Source organism: Brachyhypopomus gauderio, chromosome 8 (assembly GCF_052324685.1).
Source record: "Brachyhypopomus gauderio isolate BG-103 chromosome 8, BGAUD_0.2, whole genome shotgun sequence".
NCBI lineage: Eukaryota > Metazoa > Chordata > Actinopteri > Gymnotiformes > Hypopomidae > Brachyhypopomus > Brachyhypopomus gauderio.
In genome coordinates this window covers 17,259,689-17,272,072 of record NC_135218.1, presented here as the reverse complement: position 1 = coordinate 17,272,072, position 12,384 = coordinate 17,259,689, and the positions used below count along the sequence as shown (strand labels likewise).

The following is a 12,384-nucleotide window of genomic DNA, read 5'->3' as shown; positions in this document are numbered from 1 at the left end:
CGATTTCAACCCACAGGCGTAATAAATAAGAACAGCTGGGAAGGATTCTCCAAAGGCTGGAGAAGTGTTGTTTTTTACATGCTCACAGTTGGTAAATGCTACTGAGGTGCAGTGAAAGCCAAACTTGTCATTCACTGAATATTTTTGTAAAACACGGTTTGTTATGGAGTGAATAATTTGAAGAAAGCTTCTTATGGTTTAGTTAGCTGCTCCAAGACTGCCTCACAGAAATACTGCTTGCGTAACTTAACTACTACAAGCTATGTGGTAAAATGGCTTATCTACAATGAATCTATAGCCACATCTGATAAGAGTCCTCAAGTAGTAGAGATAATAAAGCAGCTGACCAACGAGCACTTTATTCCTGTCAACAGTTTCACTTTGTTAGCAAGAGTTTGAGCAGCAGCATAAGAACACACACACACACACACACACACACACACACACACACACACACACACACACACACAATATTGCCAAAATTATTTACTCACCTTCCTTGACTCACATATGAGCTTTAGTGACATCCCATTCCTAATCCATAGGTTTCAATATGATGTTGGACCACCCTTTGCAGCTAGAACAGCTTTAACTCTTCTGGAAAGGCTATCCACAAGGTTTAGGAGTGTGTTCATGGGGATTTTGACAATTCTTCCAGAAGCACATTTGTGAGGTCACATACTGATGTTGGATGAGATGACATGGCTCTCAGTCTCCGCTCTAATTCATCCCAAAGGTGTTCCATCGGGTTGAGGTCAGGACTCCGGGCAAGCCAGTCAAGTTCATCAACACCAGACTATGCCATCCATATCTTTATGGACCTTGCTTTGTGCACTGGTGCACAGTCATGTTGGAAGAGGAAGAGGCCAGCTCCAAACTGTTCCTACAAACTTGTAGACAAAAGTGTCTTGGTATGCTGAAGTATTCAGAGTTCCTTTCACTGGAACTAAGAGGTCAAGCCCAGTTCCTGAAAAACAACCCCACACCATAATCCCACCTCCATCAAACACTTGGCACAAAGCAGTCAGACAAGTACATTTCTCCTGGCAATCACTAAACCCAGACTCAGATTGCCAGATGGAGAAGCACGATTCCTCACTCCAGAGAACGCACCTCCACTGCTCTAGAGTCCAGTGGCGGCGTGCTTTACAGCACTGCATCTGACGCTTTGCATTGCACTTGGTGATGTATGGCTTGGATGCAGCTGCTCGACCATGGATAACCATTCCATGGAGCTCTCTGTGCACTGTTCTTGAGCTCATCTGAAGGACACATGAAGTTTGGATGTCTGTAGTGATTGACTCGGCAGAAAGTTGGCGACCTCTTCGCAGCATGCGCTTCAGCGTCCGCTGACCTCGCTCCGTCAGGTTACGTGGACCACCACTTTGTGGCAGAGTTGCCGTCATTCCCAAATGCTTCTATTTTTTATAATACAGCTGACAGTTGACTGTGGAATATTTAGGAGCGAGGAAATTTCACAAGTGGATTTGTTGCACAGGTGACATCCCATCACAGTTCCACGCTGAAATTTACTGAACTCCTGCGACCAATTCTTTCACAAATGTTTATAAATACAGCCTGCAAGCCTAGGTGCTTAATTTTATACACCTGTGACCATGGAAGCTGATTGGAATACCTGATTCCGATAATTTGATGGGTGAGTGAATGCTTTTGGCAATATAGTGTGTGTGCACGCATGTATATATATATATGCGCACATTATGCATGCACGGAGGGCAAAACAGACTACCTGGACCGGAGTCAGGTGACCGGAGTCAGGGTGTGGGTGATTACATCACTCTCTGAGCAAGAAGCTGCAGCTCCATTTCACACACAATAATAATAATAACCATACAACTAACCACTGCTAGGACTTTTAATATTTAACTAACAAGAGATTGCAGGAATCGTATCACTTCAAGTGTGTGTTAGAAGCAAACACAATTTCTCAAATCCTTCACATAACACATGAAGATCAATTGACAGGACACTATTCAAGTTTTTTCTTTTACCTGACCCTGACCCTACAAAAATAAATGTCCACACAGCTTGCTGGTAGCAGTCATATCCACCTTTATATCACTGCACTGCCAATGATATCTGCACATATAGCTCAAGTCTAAAACACCCACCCACACACAGAGACACAGACATGACACACACAAATTGCCTGAAGCGGTATAAACTACTGAATTGTCAGTACTAGGCTTACCCGATTGCTAACTCTGCTGGAACCTTTGTCTACCTACACACAGCAAGTTTCACATGTAAGCAATCGAGCTAACTAGCCTTTTTACACAAGTTTACATAGCCAAGAAAACACATCAAACAGGTTCTCTCATTATGCCTCTCTGACATTACAGCAGAGCGTTTGTCTACAAAAAGGCAATAAAGAAGAGCAACCATGACACAATTCTTCTGCCTGCTCACAACATTAGAGCAGCTCCTCAGCTCACTGGAAAGATGGGTGTGCATGCACAACTGACTGCTAAGTGATGGAGGGTTTTAGACCCATGGATCAGGACTCCATTCCGGTACGAGGTGCATTCTGCTCATACATCACAGCGTCTTACGCAGACCCTCCTACCTCTTCCTCAGTAACGTGTTCAAATATAACACTGACACACACCATTACACATTCATGTAAACATGACCATCTGATTTCTTTGAGCTTAAACAAAAATCTTGCCAGTTTATATTTCTGAATGAAGGAAGCACGTTGTTCATTTATTTGGTAAATATAATTTCACTTGGCAGCCTCATCCCAAATGTGGGGAAAATATAATTTAATTAACCTGAACACTGGTCAGTACTAATTATGTATATTTTAAAAATCTCGTTCTTTTTAAATATGTAAATAAGCGCCTACTGTAAAATTGCTAAACTTTTAGTGTTGAGTATCTGGACCAACCTCAGATATTCCAGGTGGGTATTCTATGGGATATTTGATAAATCACAGCACTCTTCCTTTAGAAGATCTAGACTTCGCATAGGGTATGAAATAACTCTACATGGTGAAAGCAATAATTATCACAAACACATCAAAAACACAAGGCCAAACGGACCAAGAAAAGTATTTTTAAGCCATCAAAAAAAAAAAAAAGTGTTTGTTGATTAAATATGGTGATAATGTGCAGAGTGCACATAGTGAAAATAAAAATATGGCAAATGTTTCAGTCACCATGCTCTTATCAGTGGAAGTCTGATTAAAGTCTGGTGACTGAAACATTTATATTTGCACTTTGCACTTGAGCACTAAATTTGGTCAATAAAACAGTTTAGGAATTTTTTTTTTTGTATTTTTGAGTCATTTTCCCCATGGTAAGAACCCGTGCCTGCCCTGTATGGCCATTGAGCAGACATGGGAGATTTGAATATGGCCAGGACCAGTACTGAGCAGTGTTGGGAACGTTACTTTAAGAAAGTAATTAGTTATAGTTACTCACTACTTGTTCAAAAAAGTAACTGAATTACTCTATAATAAAAGTAACTCATTACTAATTGCATTACAGTAAAAAAAAAAAAAAAAAAGTTATATGCCAATGAATAAGGATTTTTTGAAAAAGCAGTTTTCACAGTCAGTTGAAATGAGTAGATCAGAAAGGTGTTTAACTTTTGATATTTATTGCACATCCACAGACCAGTGCAGGATAAAATCCTTTAAAATCCCAAATCTTTGTTAAAAATAAAAAAAATTTAAAAACAAAAGTAAACAGTTACACTATATAAAGTGCATTTACATCTATCAAATTAAATTAAATTCTCTCAACCTGAGACAACTGGTTTGTTCACAACAGAAGTAAACTTAACAATAAAACCTCTATTCTTACTTAAATAAATCAAATACCCAGTCTGGTAGACATTCATGAACTTCAAGTATTTTCTTAAACAATGTTTATATCGCTACCCTGAAAATGCCAATTTTTCTTCAACTTGCTCCTGACTTGCTATTTCTGCCTCTTCTCGTGTGTCACTGGTGTGCTTCGGCACGCGTGTAAAACACTGGCTCTGATTGGCTACCATAATGCTGCCTTAGCCAATCGCTTACTGACTTGTTAAGTTAAACAGGTGTTACACCTAGGGTTGCAGCGGTAACCGGTTTCACGGTATACCACGGTATTAAAATGCACGGTTATCATACCGTGTGCATTTGCTTATTACCGGTAAAAAGCAAGCCAGCGGAGAAACTGACCCGCGCATGCGCAACTCCGCTCCGGTTCAGCTACTCAGCACAGCGGTGAGAATGGCAGAAAGTGAATCAGACTTAACAAATTTTTTAACAAAAAAAAAGCTAAACTAAAGTCAGCGGCAAAAATGACGTAATCGCGGTGGCTCCCCCCGTGCGCGAGGGTCTCACGCGCGGTCGATTCGCGAGGTCGTGCACCTCTCGAATTTTGTAACTTTGCGTGCGCCGCGCCTCAGCGCAATGAACAAAGTCATATTTGCAGGGTTCATACACCTTTACAAGGTGGAATTAAAGCACTTGTACGTCACTTTAAAGGTCTGTTTCAATATTTCCCAGCACCTTAAACTTAATAAAGTTAAATATTTATACATATACTCGAAATAATTCGCTTTTTCATCACATTATTTAATGGTTGTTTACGCCCAATCTCAACGTCTTCACGTTTTCTCATGTTTCGTCCTGGAATTACAAGAGGCTCGTATTTGTTAACGTAATACAAAAGAACTGTGCGGAGTCGCGCGCTACGGTCACTAGTGAAAAGAATAAACCTAGCTTTTTATGGTCCTTGCTTTCACTGGATGTGAAAGACGCCATTAATTTACATGCGTTCATTTTCAAATTCTAACGTGCCTGTTTTTCATATGTTAAAAGCAGACTTGGTGTGAAAGCCTTAAAATAGAAATCTCTATTGTGAGGGTCATGTCAGAAATAAATCCTCTCTTTCTGCAGTATCTGGTTATATTCCAACTTGGCAGTACAATGGACGTTTACAACAGTTGTTGATCAGACACTGACCCAGGCTGAGTTTATCAGATATTAAATAATTTAAACTTAAATAATTGTACTGAAATCCATGATTTAGGTTTCTCTAATTTTGCAGTATTTATATAAACATGTTTACAGCTTATTTTTTTAAAGGAGACATTTTGTATACAATAGTTGCAGGTTTCTACAATAAATAGTTAATTGAACAAAAAAAAACTTGTTGTAATTTCTTTAAGGGTCAGTGTATCTTTTAATAATATACAAACTAACTGTGATACCGTGATACCGCGGTATTTTCTGAGACGGTTATCATACCGTGAAAATCTCATACCATTGCAACCCTAGTTACATTGAGAACTGTGACCTATCGAGATCTGTTACTCCTCACTAGCCTGGGCAGCGGTCCGCTCAGATTACTGTTAGTATATCAATATATAGTAACGCACCGCTTTTAATGACAAGTAACATCAACTGCGTTGTAACGTCAGGAAAAGTAATTAATTACATTATCCCGTTACTGACAAAATGACGTCATTACCTAACGCCGTTATTTTTAACTGCGTTATTCGCAACACTGGTACTGAGGCACAGTAGAATCAGACCTCGTCTTTTGTGTCTGTTCACAAAACAAAGCATTTGTGCAAAGGTGTAATAGTACACTGATGTACTGAATTGGTGTGTGTATACATGAGAATATAAATAATAATAACAATACGTTTTAAGAAGAACAAGGTCGAAATTAATTCTGTCCTTTCCTGGTTGTGTTGGACTATCTAAATCACATAGAATTAGACTGTAAATTGGGATACCAAACCATCACTTTTTGAAAAGTGTGGAAGTGCAAAGGTTAGTGGTGAGGCTTATTCTCCCAACATACTCTGCTGCAACGATACAGATTTTGCAAAGCAGATAAATCACTGCAGCAGCAGTTCTCCTGCGAGAGGAGCGCCTGTGCCATCCATGGGCGTGTGAGGAGCAGTGTCTGAGCTGGGCTGTGCTGCAAGTGCCATTCAGGTCAGCACCGTGTCCTCCGCTCACCTCAGCCCATGCCCGGAAGCAACCTGACGACCCACAAGAGCTGCTACGTATGCCCAGGTTAGGTTTTTTTTTTTTTGTAGCACACGCATAATTGTACATGGTTCTGTAAAATATATGGGGGATAATGGCCAGTGGAAAATGGAGCTGAACAAAAAGACCAAAACAAAAAATCATTATGCTTTTCAAATAGCAACAACATCTAAATTTAGCTACACCGTCACCTAAACAAAAACCTGCATCACATACTCCAGGTTTCAAACTTTGCTCATATGATCATACCTCCACAGTGGTGCCACACTAGTTTGACCTAGAGCTGGGCGATTAATCGATATTATCTATTAATTCGAATTTATAGTTAAGGACGATGTGTTTTTAAGAAAATCGATTTTCTGAGTTTTAATTTTCACCACCGACGCTGCACTGTGGGCTCCCGTAGTTCAGTGAGTTTAGCACCTCCCACCCATCCACCCTCAACACACACACACACAAACACACACAAACTTGACGGCGGAGCTTGTGCCCAAGAAAAGAGCAACTAGCTCCGTGATATGGAGTTGGTTCGGTTTTCCGGCGTCAGACGTAGACCAAACAAGTCCTCTGTAAGGTGTGTTTGAAACCGATAGAGGGAGAGAGCGAAGAGTACTATTTGTTCAGTTGCGTTGTGAATAAAGTTTCCCTCCGCAGGATATTTTGGATTAAGCAGTTTCTGCCTCGGTTACCGAACCCGCTTCAATGGATTAAACTTTCGCGAGTGACCGTAGCGCGCGGCTCCGCACACCTCGGTGGAGGCAGGGTTGCCAGGTCCTACAAAAATATCCCGCACAAAGTCAGTGTAAAACCCGCCCTTCAGCAGCCTAAACTAGCCCAAAGACCAAAGTTGTCGACGGGGGGGGGGGGGGGGGGGGGTGTAAAATGGAGACAAATTAAGTATTATATCGCGATCCATTCTTAGTGTTGACTTGTAACTCCCACGGTAGCCCAACTCAAAAGTAGCCCAAAAAACCGCACCTCGCGACCCCAGAATTTTTACCCGCGGCTGGATTTACAAACAAGCCCAATTTGGCGTGAAAACGCGAACTTGGCAACTATGGTAGTATAAAGTATAAACTGTGGTAGTATAAAGAAACACCCCTCAAAAACAGTGGAAGGAACATTTACCTGACGAATTTTAATGTTACATTGCAGGCCCGTAGCCAGGGGGGATCGGAGGGTTCGTTCGATCCCCCCCCCCCCCCCCCCCCCCCCCCCGAACACACATGCCCCCTCAAGATAGATAGGCTATTCAACGAATGAATTGTTAGTCTCCGGTGGATATACAGACAAACAAATAAGGACAGCAACAACAGACTCACAACAAACTTATAACAGTGTTGCCAACTCTCACGCAATGAGCGTGAGACACTCGCATTTGACTGTCTTCACACGCCATACATCCGATTTCTCACGCTGAAAAAATCTAGTTTATTTATCTCCGATCTACATCTATGATTCAATGAGTTACTAGTTCGCTCTGGCGCCAACTACTGGCGATCGATCGCTTTAGACGCAACATAGAGGAAACATATAAGACATAACACCCCCCCCCCCCCCCCCCCCCCGCATCAAATCTCACTCCTAGTGATTTTGAAAAGTTGGCAACCATGCTTATAATGAATAAAATATGTGTAAATTAAAAGGTTTGAAGTGCGCTCGTGTATTTAGGGGGCACTGGAGTAGAGAGGCAAATGAAGCCCACTTTTGGGGGAAAAAGATCCCCCCCATCACAATGCTGGCTACGGGCCTGCATTGTGTTTTAGGTTTGAAAAGTGCTGGAATTTAGGCTAAAGTGAGGGCAGTCCTGTTCTTATTCAGAATGTAGACAGCGTGTCTGTCAGTACGCAACATGCAACAATTGTTAAATTGTATTTGTTTTCCATTTTATTAAAAAGGGCACCAAATTATTTATATCTATTTATTTTTTGAGGGTGTGTTTTATTTATTTATTTTAAGTTTGAGGTTGCATTGTGTCAGTGCTTAAACTATGTTGGAGAAAGCCTTCTAAAAGTTACTGAATGTTCTCACTTGTTTACAAATGTTTTTTGCTTGTTTCTGGTTGCACTTTAACCCCAAAGGGGAAATTTAAGTGAAAAATAAATTAAAACTTTTTTTAACCATTCCTTTATCATCTGTAGTTTTTTAGTAGAGGAAATAAATCTATTAAAATCGAAAATCGGATTAAAAAAAAATTAATCGAAGATTTTTTTGGAGGGCCATATCGCCCAGCTCTAGTTTGACCAAGAAGTGTCACTGAACTATGAAAAACTATGGGTGACTCGAGCATAGAGAATCATTAAAGAATCAGACAGGAAGTCACAGAAAAGAGGTGGAGTAAAGGACAACTTTCATTCTTGTGACAAAATGTCATTGCTCTGCAAGTGTCTCTTAATCCTGCATCATAATATTTTTGTTTTGGATAGGAGGAATTTATAAACATTATCAAAACACATACCACCAATCCTTAAATGTATAACTTTGGTCTCCTTTAGTATTGTACTCAAACAGAAAGAGCACACACACACAAAAATAAATCTCTCTGGCGAGCTGATTCAGTCAAAAACTCAATTCTTGTTCTTCATAAGATGGTTCTTACACATTTTCTACTCTAACTTTGCTTAGAAAAGACTGGACAAAAAGCTGTCCCAATTAGTTACTGACCACAAAAATCTCTGTGCAATTAGGGTCTATGCAGATGTTTTTCGATGTATTTAGAGTGTCCAATATACATGCTGCAAAATCCTATGACGCACTGGCAAAACTGCTAAAATTTCTATTGTGATTAAGAAATAATGCAGTGCCAATCCTCTACTACAGACATCAAAGTATACTTTGAGGGAAAAGTACCCTTCAGTCTGGGAGGAAAAATGCAAAATAAGCCTAAAGTAATACTAATTCAACATTGCTCATTTTAGTCAAATTGGGACAGAATGACACATTATGATTCAAGAAAACACAGGGGGAAAAAAAATGAACGTTTTCAGAAGAACAAAAAGAAATATGTCGTCTTGTTCTTCCTGTGCTTGATGTGTGTAGAGAGACTACATTTACACCAAACTGACACTCCAACACAACTGTATGTACATACAGGACCATTGCAAACATTTGTTTAAACAAAGCAAAGCAGTGTATATGTAGACAGTCAGAAAGGCTAAGGAGTGGCAGGTTCTTTTCGACTCGGACTATCCTGATGCAGCAGTGTCATAGGTGTGGGATCTGAACCACTGCAGAACAAACACTCCCCAGTTCCATGAACCCTCCCCAGTTCCATGTACTCCAGTAATCTCGCAACGCAGACTTTCTGATAATCTCATGCAGCCTGCAACGAACTTTGAGAAAGACTCTGTTGCTGCAGGGAACATCTCTTCTCCACCCCCACCGAGGTGTTTCTTTTTCCATGGAGGATGAATGCTTCCTGCTGTAAACAAACTGACCTACATCTCTAAATGTACACTGATGCCGCTACAAGCCCCGCCCCCTCCACCAGAGCAAGCACAGCACTTGTAAACCACAGCAAAGGTGGAGACTGATCCACATTAAGACTGTATATATTTATTATGCTTGTTCATCATTACTTGACTCATAATTCAGATATGCCAGTGCTTCTGAAGCACTAGTACACAAGCAAAAGAAATAAGGCCTAGTACTAAATTACTACTTGGCACAATGTAGATGGAAAGCAGGATTTGCACAATCTTTGTTCAATTCTTCCCCATTTAACCATGAAACAATTTAAATGGTAAACCAACTCTCCTCCCCTCCTAAAACAAAATAGTGAACATACACCCTGTGTGCTAAGCAGGGGGAATATGAAACCAGTAATAATTTTCCACCTCTTCTTTTCTCCAGTGTCAGTAGAACACATGGGCAGTATACAGAAACATGAGTTTCAACACTTTATAATGGCAAAAGGAAAAACATGTTAAATGGTCAAAATCCAAGACAGTAGTCTTTAACTCCAAGATAATGGATTACAGAAATTTAACAAAAATGTAACCAGATTATCTTGACAATTCATGAATCCATTTTCATAGATTACATGAATGAAACATTTGTTTTGTTAATACGACCTTCAGTCACACTCCAAACATAATCCATTGAGCAATGGTGATTGCATTCATCATATTCAGTGCTCAGCTGCACTTCACGAAGTTTTGCTGCTCTATGACCATGGTCAAATCTAATCCATAACTGGGAGTACCTACTAGTAGCCATCAAGGAAGGCTGGTAGCACATTTGGGTTGCTCCACACCTGGCCTAGCACACCTGGCCTAGCTCCACACCTGGCCTGGGAAATCTAAAGCAGGGCAGGAATCATGCAGCCTGTCCTGCAGGATAAGATCACAAGCTCTTGCTGATCTACAGGACACTTGCATTCAGTCTCACATAGACTCAATCCTGTAATTATTTTACACTATCTGCTTTCAGGTTCTGCAGACAGCCGAATCCATGGTGGAATGGTCCAAAACTCTTTTTGTTGCCAAATGATAAGAAATGGCATTTGAAAACACCTGTCTGAGAGCAGTGTAATAACACCACTAACTGAACATTACCCAGGGATTTCTGTCTTTTAAACACTCCCCAATGTCTATTTAACAAAACAATTGCCTTCTGCCTTGAGTAAACAAAGAACACATTCTCCACAGCATAACCATAACCAGCATTTTAACAGACTTTTCACCTGTTTTTATCTAAATCAGAATGCATAGTTTACACAGGCAAATATATTATATGCTGAGATTCCTACCAGAAATATCCAGATTGCACTTCTATAGCTCGCCTGATGGAGTAGAGCAAGTTGCTAACAACAACCAGTCATAGGGTTGAGTCCCAGGGAGTACACATACTGTCTGATTAGTGTATGTCAGTGTGAGTCAGAGCATCTGCCAATTGCTGAAAATGCAATGTAATTGGAAACACCTATTCCCCACCATATTAGCATGTACCCAATATAACTGATATGCTTTGTAGCTCCAAAGCAACTTTGTCTGTGAATGCAGTAACCTACATAGTTGCCCTGGGAAGAGGGGTTGACACAGCATGGTGCTACAGTGCAACTGAAAGCATTGTGAGCCCAGGTAAGCAGGCCAATACCTCTGGTATTGCATTTCACCAGAGTAACATCGACATGTGCTGGCTTGTAGGCAATGCTTCTGAATGCAAGTTACTTTGTTGGTACAATGTTGCTTCCTCAAGAAGAATGAAAAAAAAATGCAAAGAACACTTTTATTTCATCCAGTTCTGATATGTACCTAACAAAGCATTAAAACATGGGATAGCGCTTAGGAAACCAACCAAGATAATTCAGTAAAAAGAATAAGCCATATAATAATGAGTTAATAAGTTACATATAATACACACAAGACAAGTTTATCAACTCAGAACAGTTCAAGTCGCCTCAAAGCTTAAAAAACAAAAAAAATTAAGTGTTTAAATAATATACAACAATTTAAAAATAAAATCTGAAGATCTTGGCCAAGGAAACAGTCTGGTCACGGAGAAATATGAATTTCTTAAGGCAAATCAAGCACAAATTGACCCTCTATCGGGAACACCGGTGACCTCAGTCCTTCTTGCCGAACTGGATGACATGTCACTGCCGACAACACGGGCCTAAACTTCAGGGCCAACTCCGGCACCTCACTGCCCGACCAGCCGAGTCGGAACGAAAACTGTCGAGGTGTCAAGTGCAGCAGAACTCATCCCCACACAAACCGCACTGGCACGGTTACCAGGCTCGGCTGGTCCGGGGCTCTCGGAGTCGCCTGCTGGCTTCTAACGCTAGCGCTAGCTTCTGAGCTGTGGTTCTTATAAAACCTTCCTGGCAAATTGTAGCTTTAGCCGGTGTATTAAGCAAAAACACCGCCGCGTGAATATATTCGGGGAAACGTAGAGACGTGAAAACGCCTCTAATTTATTTCACCAGGTTCACAGCAAATGAGTTAATCGAGCTTTTCAGTGAACAGACACTAACTAGCCAGCCCGCTAGCTACATCAAACAAGGGCGGTTGGTGGTCGCCTAGCTTCAGCCGCTTCACACGTATGAGTTGGCACCCGTTAGCCGACGCTAAGCTAACTAACGAGCTCAACTTTTCATCACGGACACTAACCAGACACCGCATTCCCACTTTGTGACTAAATACTTCTCAGTTGTTTGCCCACTGTGGTACGTTAAAACATATTTTTTTAAATAAATGTGTCCGTAATAGTTATAAACAGCTTCCCAACATGCTAACTGTAGCCTGCAGTGAAGCAGCTAGCGGTGTAGCCAGCGAGCTCCATGATTATTGATACCCCCACAATATACGAAATATCGAGCCCCCCATTAAAGGCCCTCACGACACATGCGAGGCACTGCAACT

At 40.9% G+C, this 12,384-nt stretch overlaps 1 protein-coding gene and 1 long non-coding RNA gene across 2 annotated transcripts in view; both read right to left on the bottom strand.

Annotated features, from left to right (window-relative positions):
- The window catches only part of tmem131 (transmembrane protein 131), a 36,960-nt gene that overhangs the window by 24,368 nt on the left and 208 nt on the right, over positions 1-12,384 (bottom strand). The gene's annotated exons all lie outside the window — the stretch shown is intronic.
- Positions 6,002-12,383, bottom strand: LOC143521750 (uncharacterized). The gene is made up of 2 exons (XR_013132824.1): positions 8,264-12,383; positions 6,002-6,296 (listed from the first exon to the last, which is right to left on the bottom strand). It is a non-coding gene; the product is annotated as an uncharacterized LOC143521750 (long non-coding RNA).